This window comes from Cetorhinus maximus, chromosome 23, assembly GCF_964194155.1.
Source record: "Cetorhinus maximus chromosome 23, sCetMax3.hap1.1, whole genome shotgun sequence".
NCBI lineage: Eukaryota > Metazoa > Chordata > Chondrichthyes > Lamniformes > Cetorhinidae > Cetorhinus > Cetorhinus maximus.
In genome coordinates this window covers 732,991-746,282 of record NC_135901.1, presented here as the reverse complement: position 1 = coordinate 746,282, position 13,292 = coordinate 732,991, and the positions used below count along the sequence as shown (strand labels likewise).

Here is a 13,292-nt window from a genome sequence, read left to right as displayed (position 1 = left end):
CCCATGAGCCGCGTTCTCTGAGGAAACCCGCCTTCCTCTTCCAAGATGGCGGCGACCCCTTGCCCGGGTGATCTGGGTCTGTCACCAGGGAGGAAGCCCCTCCTCCCTGATCCACCCTGACTCCTACTCGCAGGACTTGGGAACATTGAAAATATTTGTAGCTGATACCAAACAGCATTTCTTAGACTGAGGAAGAATGCAACATAATACAAGAAGACATTAGAACACCTGCAGACGGGCAGTTCAGAGACAAATGAACTTTAACAACGAGGGGCTGAGTGGCCGACTCCTGCTCCTTGTCCATATGTTGGTATAATATGCAATGATATACTTGGGGAGCAAAAATACAAACATTACCTAGACCTTAGAGAAGAAGAAAATGAATGGGGAGAAGAGAAATGCAATCTCTGGAAACAGATGAATAATGAAAAACATAATTCAGAAATAATGTTCAATTTGTTATGGACCCTGTTGACAGTTCTGATCTCTATACAATAAAAAAGTCAAAGAAGCATTGGAACTTGTGCAAAAAGGATTTTCAAGGATAATATCATAACCAAGCAATTACAGTTATTTGGAAAAAAATTAACAGGACAGGGCTCTGTTCTTGAGAAAAGCGAAGACTTAGAGATGACCTGCCAGAGGTTTCTTTAAACTATGAATGGGTGTACGGTGTAGAAGTGGAGCCAATGTTTCCACGTAGGGGAGAATCAAAAACCAGGACCATATGTACAAGATAGTTCCTCATAAGTCCAACAGGAAAATAAGGAGAAATGTCTTTACTCAGAGTGTGGTTAGAATGTGAAATTGACTACCACAGGGAGTGGTTGAGTGAAATAACTTAGATGCTTTCAAAAGAAAACTAGATGAGTACATGAGAGAAAGGAGGTGAGAAAGAAAAGCTGAAAGGCTGAGGGAGGTGGAATGGAAGGAGATTCATTGAAGATTACCATGAAAATAAATGAGTTAAATCAAATGGTCTGTTCCTCGTTCGATATTCTCTGTAATTCAATGTCATCTCCTACCAGCTCCTGATCAGCATGTTCCACATCTATCACTTGTACTGCACACGCTCAGAGTACAACCTGGTGCTGAGTAATCACACTGGGATCCTGTCGTCATTGATGTGGCACATGGAAAATTATGGATTGTAACAGTGTTTTTGAAAGACCAATTGGTGAACAGAAATTTTTATCAACAGATCGAGGTTGGACTTAATGGCCTATTTCTGTTACATAATCCCACACGGCAGAGGTTGATTAATGCACAGGTCTGTAGAGCTGCAGCCCAGGAGGTTCATTAATAATCAGGTCCATAAAAACCCACCATCATAAACTCAGTTACCCTCATCGCCAACTCCATCCTCCTCCCTGCCACAGTCTGAGACTGAACCAGACCCATTGCAACTTCAGTTTCCAAACTGACCCTGAGCTGACGGCTGAGCTCCCGATGACATATCCTCTCCATCATGAACAAGATAAGCTTGTGAGATGATAAGGGGAGATGGGAAAGAAGCTAAAGAACGATGTGAGTTCAGGGCTCGGGATGGTCAGGTCTTTACAGGAAGTTTAGCCCGGTGGACTAATGGAATGGAGGGAAGCAGCAGAGACCGCTGATCGGATTGTCTCAATCTTAGAGACAAAAAAGTTGATATGCTCCTCTGTTGTTGGAGGTGAGGATGGAGGAGACAGGGGAGAGGGAGAGCACTTCAAAAGGAACAAACTTGTGTTAGGGATATTAAAATGACTCGTCACAGCATCTGTTCAACACAAAGCTGATTTACTTGACTTTTGTCCAGAATATTAACAGGTATAACTGGGCTAGAGTTTGTTAACATCAGTAGAACAGATCCCAATGCTATTTTTGTTTTGAGACAAGTAATGGAGAAATATTGGGGAGGTCAATGCAACATGAAGATTGGTTTCACTGATCTAGAGAAGGCTTATGACAGGGTGCCCAGTGAGGAAGTCTGGAGATTCATTCATGTTAGAATTCATGGAGTCCCTGAGAAGTATGTATGACAGGACATGTCCAAGGAGTGCCAGGCGAGAGTCAGAAGCAGTATGGGGCAGAGAGAGAGTTTCAAAGTCAAAGTTGAATTGCATCAAGGATCGACACTGAACCCCTTCCTCTGCCTGCTGGTCACGGATGTTCTAACTCAGCAAGTGTGACAGGAAATGCCATGGTCAATGATATTCGCAGATGACATTGAACAATGTGGTGGGTCTGATGAGAATATGACTGAGCAGGTAGGAAAGTAAGCTGTGAAGGGGACATCAGGAGGCTACGAAGAGATATAGACAGGTTAAGTTGGTGGGCAACAATCTGGCAAAAGGAGTATAATGTGGGAAAATATGAAATTGTCCCTTTTGGCAGGAAGAGTAAAAAATCAGCATGTTATCTAAATGGTGAGAGGTTGCACAGATGCAGAGGAATCTGGGCATCCTTGTGCATGAATCACATAAGGTTAATAAGCAGGAACAGCCAGCAATTAGGGAAGCGAATAGAATGTTATCGTTTATTGCCTGGGGAATTACATACAAAAGTAGGGAGGTTATGGTCCAGTTATACAGGGCACTGGTGATACCACATCTGGAGTACTGTGTATAGGACTGGTCTCCTTTTTTAAGGACGGATGTAAATGCATTAGAAGCAGTTCATAAAAAGTTTACTGGACGAACACCTGGAATGAGCAGGTTGTCTTGTAAGGAAAGATTGGGCAGACTAGGCTTGTATCCACTAGAGTTTAGAAGAGTAAGAGGCGACTTTATTGAAACATAGAGGTTCCTGAGGAGTCTTGACAGGGTGGATGTGGAGGGGATGTTTCCTATTGTGGGAGAATCTAGAACTAGGGGGTCACAGTTTAAAAATAAGGGGTCGCTCATTTAAGACAGAGATGAGGAGAATTATTTTCTCTCAGAAGGGAGTGAGTCTTTGGAAGTCTCTTCCTCAAATGGCAGTGGAAGAAGCGGAGTCTTTGAATATTTTTAAGACGGAGCTAGATAGATTCTTGGTAAGCAAGGGAGTGAAAAGTTAACAGGGTAGGCAGGGATGTTGGGTTGTGGTTACAATCAGAGCAGCCATGATCTTATTGAATGGCGGTGCAGGCTTGAGGGGCTGAGTGGCTTACTCCTGTTCCTAATCTATAGGTTCATATCAGTATCTGCAGAACTGGACAAGAGCACTGGAAGATACGGGTATGAAGATTATTTAGTTTTTATTCTTTCATGGGATGTGGGAGCCGCTGGCAAGGCCATTATGTTGCCCATCCCTAATTGCCTTTGAACTGACTGACTTGCTAGGCCGCTGCAAAGGGCTGTTAAAAGTCAACCACATCGCTGCGGGGCTGGAGTCACATGTAGGCCAGACTGGGTAAGGAAGGAGATTTCCTTCCCTAAAGGAGATTAGTGAACCAAAGATCCAATCCATGGGCTGTCAGTTTGAGCCTTGGGAAGAGAATCAGAGTGAAGGTGTAAAGATTATGGCCAAAGACATGCAGAATGTGAGTAGCTTCAAGTACCTGGGGTCAGAGGTGGCAGAAGATGGAAGTATGGAAATTAAGAAGCGGATTAGCTCTGGTTGGAGTAATTGGAAGAAGTGCGGTGTAGTGTGATGTGATAGAAAATTGTCACTGAAATTGAAAAGTAAGAATCTACAGGACAGCTGTGAGACCGGCCTTGTTATATAGAGCAGAAACTTGGACAACATCAAGAAGAGAGGAACAATGACTGGATACAATTAGACACAGAGGCTGAGATGGACGTGTGGAGTGACAAGAAAGGGCAAGATCAGAAACCAGTACATCAGGGGGTCAGTGGAGATGGTGGAAACATCAAAGAAAGTAGCTGAGAAGAGATTGAAATAGTCTGGTCATCCACTGTGGAGAGAGAGAGGAATTGTGGTGAGGTGAGTGATGGACATGGGACTGTCAGGAAGAAGGAGAAGAGGAAGGTCTAAGACAAGATGGAAAGATGTGGTGATCAGAGAGGGAAATGCAGTGGGATTGGAAGAGGAGTGCGTGAGTGGCAGGAGGAGATGGGGAAGGTGATCAAGCAGCATTGTGGTGACCACAAGTAAAATGGGAAGAACAAGAACAAGAAGATTTTTTTCTTCTTTCATTGGACGTGGGCGTCGCTGACTGGGTCAGCATTTATTGCCCATCCTTAGTTGCCCTTGAGAAGGTGGCGGTGAGCTGCCTTCTTGAACTGCTGCAGTCCATGTGGCATAGGTACACCCACAGTGCTGTAAGGGAGAAAGTTCCAGGATTTTGACCCGGTGACAGTGACGGAACAGCGATATATTTCCAAGTCAGGATGGTGAGTGACTTGAAGGGGATCATGTTCCCATGTGTCTGCTGCCCTCGTCCTTCTAGGTGGTAGAGGCCGTGGGCTTGGAAGGTGCTGTTGAAGGAGCCTTTGTGAGTGTCTGCAGTGCATCTTGTAGATGATGCCACTGTGAGTTGGTTGAGGAGGGACTGAGTGTTCAAGATGGTGGATGGGGCAGCAATCAAGCGAGCTGCTCTGTGCTGGATCTTGTGGAACTTCTTGAGTGTTGTTGGAGCTGCACCCATCCAGGGAAGTGGAGAATATTCCGTCACACTCTTGCAGATGGTGGAAAGGCTTTGGGGAGTTTGGAAGTGAGAAACGCGCTGCAGAATTCCCAGTCTTGACCTGCCCTTCTCATCACGCTATATATGTGGCTGGTCCAGCCCAGTTTCTGGTCACTGATAATCCCCTGGATGTTGAAAGTGGGGGATTCAGCGATGGCAATGCTATTGAATGTCATGGGTCGATGGTTAGATTCTCCCTTGTTGGAGATGGTCATTGCCTGGCATTTGTGTGGTGCAAAAGTAACCTCTTACTTAGCAGCCCAAGCATCAATGTTGTCTAGCTCTTACTGCATTTAGACATGGACTGCTTCAGTATCTGAGAAGTTGAAAATGATGCTGAACATTGTGCAATCATCAGCGAACATTCTCACTTCTGATCTTACGATAGAGGGAAGGTCATTGCTGAAGCGGCTGAAGATGGTTTGGCATTGGACACTCACCTGAGGAAATCCTGCAGCTATGTCCTGGGATTGAGATGATTGATCTCCAACAATCACAACCATCTTCCTTTGAAGAATATAAAAGCTCCCAAAAAACATGGTTCAGTCCTGGAGGTTAACAGCAAAACAAAATCACAGCAGCTACTCGTGAACTCGCTGGTGTATCAGCAGGTGGGATGATTGAGTGAATCCCTTCCCACACTCAGAGCAGGTGAATGGTCTCTCCCCAGTGTGAACTCGCTGGTGTCTCAGCAAGTATGATTACTGAGTGAATCCCCTCCCACACTCAGAGCAGGTGAATGGTCTCTCCCCACTGTGAACTCGCTGGTGTCTCAGCAAGTATGATTACTGAGTGAATCCCCTCCCACACTCAGAGCAGGTGAATGGTCTCTCCCCAGTGTGAGTGCGCTGGTGTTTCAGCAGGTTGGCTAATTCAGCAAATCCTTTCCCACATTCGGAGCAGGTGAATGGTCTCTCCCCAGTGTGAACTCGCAGGTGTGTCAGTAGGTGGGATGACCGAGTGAATCCCTTCCCACATTTAGAGCAGGTGAATGGCCTTTCCCCGGCGTGAATTAGCTGGTGTACAGTGAGGTTAGATGATGTTTTGAACCCCCTCCCACAGTCAGGGCACCTGAACGGTCTCTCGTCGGTGTGGTCACGTTGATGGGACATCAGTTCTCCGGAGCTTTTATAGCACTTGTCGCAATCTGGGCATTTAAAAGGTCTCTCCCCAGTGTGCACTCGCTGGTGTATCAGCCGATGGGATTACTGGGTGAATCCCTTTCCACAAATGGAACAGGTGAACAGTCTCTACCCAGTGTGAATTCGCTGGTGTACAGTGAGTTCAGATGATCGCCTGAACCCACTCCCACAGTGAGAGCATCTGAATGGTCTCTCATCAGTGTGAACATGTTGATGGGACATCAGTTCCCCAGGACTTTTGTAGCACTTCCTGCAGTCTGGGCATCTAAAAGGTTTCTCATCAATGTGAGCCCGCTGGTGCGTAAATAGGTGGGATGACTGAGTGAATCTCTTCCCACACTTGGAGCAGGTGAACGGTCTCTCCCCAGTGTGAACTCGCTGGTGTATCAGCAGGGCAGATGACTGAGTAAATCCCTTCCCACACTCGGAGCTGGTGAATGGTCTCTCCCCAGTGTGAACTCGCTGGTGTATCAGCAGGGTGGATGAATGAGCGAATACCTTCCCACAATCCCTACATTTCCACAGCTTTTTCCTGTTGTGACTGCTTTTATGTTTCAACAGGCCAGATGATCAGCTGAAGCCTTATCCACACGCAGAACATGTGTATAGTTCCTCTCCACTGTGAACGGTGCTTTTACCTTTCATGCTTAAAATCTGATGAGGGTCAGATTACAGTAAATTGAGCGACTCCGTCAAATATTGACGCAGTGTTGGGTTTGTGTTTCCTGACTGTAAATGAAAGAGAACCGAAAAAAATCATAAAAGCAAGTTGTGAAATTGAACTGAAGCTGCTAGGTTGTTGTAAAAACCCAACTGGTTCACTAATGTCCTTTAGGGAAGGGAACCGGATACCCAGTCTGGGTCTAACAAGATACTAGACATAATGTGCGGAGGGACACAGAAAGAGAGAGAGAGACAGACCGATAGAGACAGAGCGAGAGAGGCACAGAGAGCGAGAGAGACACAGAGACAGAGGCATGGGAGAGGCAGGGGGTCATGATGTGAAGGAGAGACATCTTATCTGTTTACAGATTGACCAGAACTTTGGCAGAATTTCCCAAACCCTCAATCTCCATCACCTAGAAGGACCAAGTTAGCAGGTGTAAGTGCACAACATCACCTCCAAGTTCCTCTCCAACTCACACACCATCCTGACTTGTCTGACATCCTGTACTGGATGAATAGAAATACATTTCATATAAATACTGGGAAGATTGAAACCGTTGCCTTCAGTCCCTGCTCCACCCCGTAGCCACTGACTCATCCCTCTCCTGAGCAACTATTCTGCGGCTGAACCAGACTGTTCACAACATCAGTGTTATTTTTCGTCCCAGACTGAGCCTCCAACCACATCATCACCAAGACTGCCTATTTCCAATTCAGTAACATCACCCGATTCCAACCTAGTCTCAGCTCATCCGCTGCTGAAACCATCATCCAATCCTTCGTTGCCTCTAGACTTAACTATCCTAACGCTCTCCTGGCCAACTTCCCACATTCAACCTCCTGTAATCTTAAGGTCATCCAAAACTCTGCTGCCCATGTGCTTACTCCACCAAGTCTTGTTCGCCCATCACCCCTATGGTTGCTGATCTACGAAGGCTCCAGGTTAAGAAGCACCTAAATTTTAAAATTCTCATTCCTGTTTGCAAGTCCCTCCATGATCTCACCCCTCCCTCTCTTTGTAACCTCCTCCAGCATCAAACCCGCCAAGATAATTTTTAAAATCCACCTTTCTGACCAAACTTTTGGTCATCTGCCCTAACATCTCTGTATGTGGGCTCAGTGTCAAATGTTGCTTTATAAGACTCCTGTGAAACATGGAAAGCACTATATAAACACACATCGTTGTTGATTTGGACATATGTCACCATTCCTTTATCATGACTGAGTGAAAATCCTGTAACTCCTTATCTCACAGCATTGTGGGAGCACCTTCGCCACATGGACTGCAACGGTTCAAGGTCAAACATCATCTTCTCCACAGGTAACAGTGCTGTGCAATTCAATGACTCAACGATTTTTCTTTTCCCACCTATTTCCATTATTTTTAAATGTATTTCCATCCATTGTTTTATCTCTACCTTTTAGCCTTTTTCGATTCCTTCACCCCACCCCACCCCCACAAGGACTATCTGTACCTTGCTCGTCCTGCTTTCCACCCTTAATTAGCACATTCCTTAGGTAATATGACCACCTTCAACACCTCTTTGTCATTTTGTCTATGACATCTTTTGGCTATCTCCACCTATCACTGGCCCTCTATCCAGCTCTACTTGTCCCACCCCCCTTAAACCAACTTATATTTCACCTCTCTTCTATTTTTACTTAGTTCTATTGAAGAGTCACACGGACTCGAACCGTTAACTGTGTTCCTCTCCGCAGATGCTGCCAGACCTGCTGAGTTTTTCCAGGTATTTTTATTTTTGTTCGATGACTCAACGATTCTTTATAGACATTCCCTGTTCATCAGCATGTTCCTTTACTTTTTAAGCACTCCATGCTCAGTCATAATTTTTCCTTCATATGCAGACATTTCCTGACAATTATTATTTTTAGAGACGCTCCCTAACCGTTATCATTTACCCTCCATTTACAGACGCTTTCTGAACGGGCTGACACTGCGCGTGCGCAATGGCCTCGCCGGCCTCTTCCCCAGAGTCAGACCCGAGCGAAACAGGAGAAACTGGAGAGTCGGGCATAATGTTCATGGTTTCTAGTCGCGTCTTAGGTGGAAAATGTTGCCGGTTTTATTTTGGTTTCTGGATCCATACTCGGTCTTTGTAAAAACCTCCCTTTTAAACCCGCTCGCTCGAGTTCTCTTACCGTCTGTCGCCTGGGCCTGCGTATGCTCAGATTACAATGTATGATTGACGGCAGTTCCAGGCCAATAGGAAAAGGGGGCGGGACTGGAGGACAGCGCCGGAGCGGCTGATCCGCCAACCAATCAGATTGAACGAGGGGCGGGGCTGTGCCCGGATCTCCCTCATTGGCTGAAACTCTGCATCATTTTGAAAGCTGATTTGTCAAACTCCAGGAGAAAGCTGGACCTTTCTGTTTGTGGTTTTAAACAGATGAAATCCTGTGAGCGAGGAGCAAACATTTCTTCATAGTCAATGGGACTAGCGGAATAATATTTCGGCACAGACAGTGAAGGGGACAAAGGATCGGTCAGCCCAGTTCCCAAAGAACATGGCCTCGCTCTTCCCACGATTTACCTTGGCTCCCGAGGCCAGTTCGAACTGGTCGCAGATGTGCATCAGTCTGCGCACCGACAGCGGATCCGAGCAGAAGACGGCGACGTCGTCCATGTACAGGGAGGCTTTTACCTGAGTGCCTCCACTGCCTGGGATCGTCACTCCTCTTATGCCCGGATCCTTCCTGATGGACTCGGCAAAGGGTTCTATGCAACACACGAAAAGGACAGGCGAGAGAGGACAGCCCTGCCTGACTCCAGATTTAATCGGAAAGCTATCTGTTTCCCACCCATTGATTGAGACTGCGCTACTGATGTTAGTGTAGAGCAGTTGGATCCAATTTCGAATTCCCTCCCCAAAGCCCATTTTGGAGAGCACATCCCCCATGTAGGTGTGCGATATTCTGTCAAAGGCCTTCTCCTGATCCAAGCTGATGAGGCAGGTATCCACACCCCTGTCCTGTACATAGGCAATCGTATCCCTGAGCAGCGCCAGGCTGTCAGAGATCTTCCTGCCTGGCACAGAGCAGGTCTGGTCAGGGTGAATCACCAATTCCAGAGCGGATTTGACCCGGTTGGCGATGACCTTGGACAGAATCTTATAGTCCACATTCAACAGTGAAATGGGTCGCCAATTTCTAATTTCCTCCCTTTCCCCCTTGTGCTTGTAGATGAGGGTGATGATGCCTTTCCTCATGGATTCTGACATACTACCGGCCAGGAGCATACTCTCGTACACTCCTAGCAGGTCTGGGCCGATCAAGTCCCACAGAGCCGAATACAACTCCGCCGGCAAGCCGTCGCTTCCGGGGGTTTTACTCTTCTCGAAGGACTCGAGGGCCTTAGTCAGTTCATCAGGAGTTAGCGGTTTGTCCAGGCTCTCCCGCGTACTGTCGTCTAAGACCTCCGTGATAGAGGACAGGAAGGACTGGGAGGCCGTGCTGTCCGTGGGCTTCACGTCATACAATCCGGCATAAAAGGATTTGCTGATCCTCAGAATGTCGGACCGTGATGACTTTACTGAGCCGTCTTCTTCCTTCAGGCTGCTGATCACAGAGCGCTCTCTGTGTACCTTTTGGAAGAAGAAACGTGAGCACGTCTCATCCTGCTCCACGGAGCGGACTCTGGAACGGAAGATGATCTTGGAGGCCTCCGAGGCAAAGTGCGAGGCTTGCTGGCCCTTCACCTCTTGGAGCTCCTCCTTGACATCGACCCCCATCGACTGCAGCCGGAGCAGGTTCTGCATGTTTTTCTGGAGTCGGGACATTTCCCTCTGTTCCTTTCTAGCTTTCTGGGTGCCTTTGAGGATGAAAAACCTCTTGATGCTTCCCTTGATCGCTTCCCACCAGTGTGTCAGGGACTCAAAGAGGGGTTTCACGGTTCTCCAACCTTTGTAATCCCTCTTGAGCTCCTCAATGTTCTCTGGGGTCAGCAGTTGCACATTTAGCTTCCATGCCCCCCTGCCCACCCTCAGGTCCTTCTCCAAGTGGCAGTCCGCCAGAAGGAGGCAGTGGTCAGAGAAGAACACCGGCTTGACCTCGGTGGATCTGACTGTGAATGCACGGGACACAAACAGGAAGTCTATCCTGGAACGAATGGACCCGTCTGGCCGCGACCAGGTGTATCTACGCTGCGCTCCGTCTGCAGGGTTGCTGAAGATGTCGTGCAGCTTGGCATCCTTAACTGTTTCCATCAGGGATCTGGACGTAGCGTCCAATCTGCTGCCGGCCCTGCCGGATCGTCCAGCCGCATCAATGATGCAGTTGAAGTCCCCGCCCAGAATGACCGGCCTGGAGGTCGCCAGCAGCAGTGGGAGCTGCTGAAAAACCTCCAGCCGCTCAGCCCCTTGTGCCGGGCCATACACGTTAATTAACCGGAGTGGAGCGTTCTTGTACATTACGTCTGCTACGAGGAGTCGCCCGCCCACCACCTCCTTGACCTTGGAGACGGTGAAGTTGCCTCCCCGCAGCAGAATACCCAGGCCGGAGGAACGAGAGTCGTTTCCGCCCGACCAGATCGATGGCCCATGGGACCACCATCGTGACCATTGCCTGTAGGAGCTGAGGTGCGGTATCGCACACTCCTGCAGAAACAACAGGTCAGCTTTGACCTTGGCTAGGTAGTCCAAGGTCGCAACACATCGCGTAGTAGATTTAATGCTACGCACATTTATGGATACAATCTTTAAACCCATTTTAAAGCATTTATTCTCCTACCAAACCCACTGTCTCTGAGAGTCCCAGACCTTTAGTCTGCTCCTTCATACCCGTAGTGAGCTCAAATTCCTTCACTTTGGATGGGCTGAGGTAGATCTCCTTGGCCGTGTTCTGCTCCGGTGGCATCTGGAGGTTCACGTAGAGAGTGGGTTTTGAGATGACCTTTGCTGGAGAAGCTTCTCCAAAACTCACCCCCTCTGGGGTGTTGCTGTTCCCGGCTTCCTGGAGCTGGGGTGCGATGATTGCCTCACTGCTCCCAGATTCCAGGGGCTGTGGTGCACTGGCCTCCTCAGGTTGCAGGCAAAGTTGGGGTGCGCTGGTCTCCTTGTTGTCTCCAATTTTCTGGAGCTCGGGTGTCTCGTCCTCCAACGCCCTGTAGCTTTGCCGCCTCTTCTGTCGGTGCCGCCCTGGCACTTCATCATCCGAAGAGCTGCTGCCCTTGTCATCCGTGTCGGATGGGAGACGCCTCTTGCCGCTTCTCTGGGAAACGCCTTTGCTTCTTCTTCGCTCCCTCTTACTTTTCTTGTTCTTCACCGTCCGCCACTCCCCCTGCTGCTTTTCCACTGCTGCCTCCTCCTCCTTTGATTCGCTGTCCTGAGGACTGGGAGGTACAGGGGGTAGTGCTGCTGATTGGCTCTCTGTTGCCTCGATCTCTTTCTCCACCTTGTCTCTCTCTGTGTCCTCCTTTGTCCCGTTAAGCTCCCTGGGGGCCTTGGTGGTTGGAGTGACACGAAACATTTCTTCTGCTTCCCCCTGGTCGGCTTTGGCTGCCTGTGCGTAAGTACGGCAGCATTTGGGGCAGGTCCTGTAGAGGTGACCTGCCTCGCCACACAGGTTGCAGCACTTGGCCTGTTTGCAGTCTTTTGTCTGGTGCCCTTCCTGTTTGCAGATCTTGCAGAGGGAGGCGCTGCAGTTGGCCGCCACATGACCAGCCTTGCCGCATGAGCGACAATGCTTGGGTTGCCCAGCGTAGACCAGGTAGCCACGGTTTCCCCCGATAGCGAAACTGGAAGGAGGGTGGAAAATGGCTCCCTTACCATCGGTCTTTAGCATGACCTTAAACAGGCGTTTGCCTGTCCAGATCCCCAAGTCGTCTCGAATCTCGGTGCCGCTCCCCACCTTATCGAAGTACCTGGTGAGGAAGGTGACCACGTCGGCGACAGGGACGAAGGGGTTGTACACATGCACCATCACCACACGTTCCCGTTGCAACGGCAGAGAAAAGTGCGGCTCCGCCGTCAGGATCTTCATCTCCGGCAGGTCTCTCTTCTCCTCGAACACCCTCAGGAGCCGGACGCAGTCTGCCACCCGCTTGAACGTCACGTCAAAATAACCGCCTTTGCGGGAGTCATGCAGGGTGAAGATCTCCGGAGCTTCGAAGCCGCACGCCTTCAACAGGATCCTCCTGGTGAAGAAGCCCCGATCCATAGGTGATCCTCCCTCGCTGTGGTTCACCGTGACTCGGACGGTGATAGGTAACCCTCGGTATGGATTTGGATTGCGATTGGTTATAGCCCTTCCATCCCGACCTTGCCTTGGCAGGACCATGGTGTCGCCCCTGCAACACTTGATCTTAGCCAAAAGGCCGGCCTGAAGGTGCTGGGGATATGGTTCGGAGGGACCGGGGCATGCGTTAGAAACTGGAAGGAGCGAGTGGCTATGGTGAAAAGGAAACTGGGCATGTGGGAGCGACGCTCCCTCTCCATTGCGGGTAAGAACCTGGTCATCAGGTGTGAGGTACTCTCGCTGTTGTTGTACGTGGCGCAGGTCTGGCCCATTCCAGACTCCTGCGCGATGGCGATCACTCGAGCCATCTTCTGCTTTATCTGGAGGTCGAAAATGGATCGTGTCCGCAGGGACGCGATGTACAAGCCTCTAGATAAAGGGGGAAAAAACGTGCCCAACATCGCCCTCATACTGATGGCCACCTTTGTGTGTGGCTGCATCAAGCGGTGCGTAGACCCTCAGTACGCAAACACCAAGTGTCACTACGTGCTGAGGTTCTACCTGTCCCCGGTGTTGCGAAGGATGGGTCTGGCCACGCTGCCGCGGAACGCTCCAAGTAGTTGGACCGTGCCGTACCACCTGTCCCTGGTGGAAAAATTTATGCAGAAAAACACCTTTGACCA

General features: G+C 49.0%; 3 protein-coding genes and 1 pseudogene across 3 annotated transcripts in view; 2 read left to right on the top strand and 2 right to left on the bottom strand.

The window, feature by feature from the left end:
• The window catches only part of LOC144698126 (uncharacterized), a 476,455-nt gene that overhangs the window by 127,351 nt on the left and 335,812 nt on the right, over positions 1-13,292 (bottom strand). The window lies entirely within an intron of this gene.
• LOC144698113 (uncharacterized) overlaps positions 1-13,292 on the top strand; it is a 436,823-nt gene that overhangs the window by 125,496 nt on the left and 298,035 nt on the right. The gene's annotated exons all lie outside the window — the stretch shown is intronic.
• Positions 1-13,292, top strand: part of LOC144698110 (uncharacterized) — a 436,767-nt gene that overhangs the window by 195,480 nt on the left and 227,995 nt on the right. The window lies entirely within an intron of this gene.
• LOC144697697 (uncharacterized) lies at positions 5,191-8,462 on the bottom strand (annotated as a pseudogene).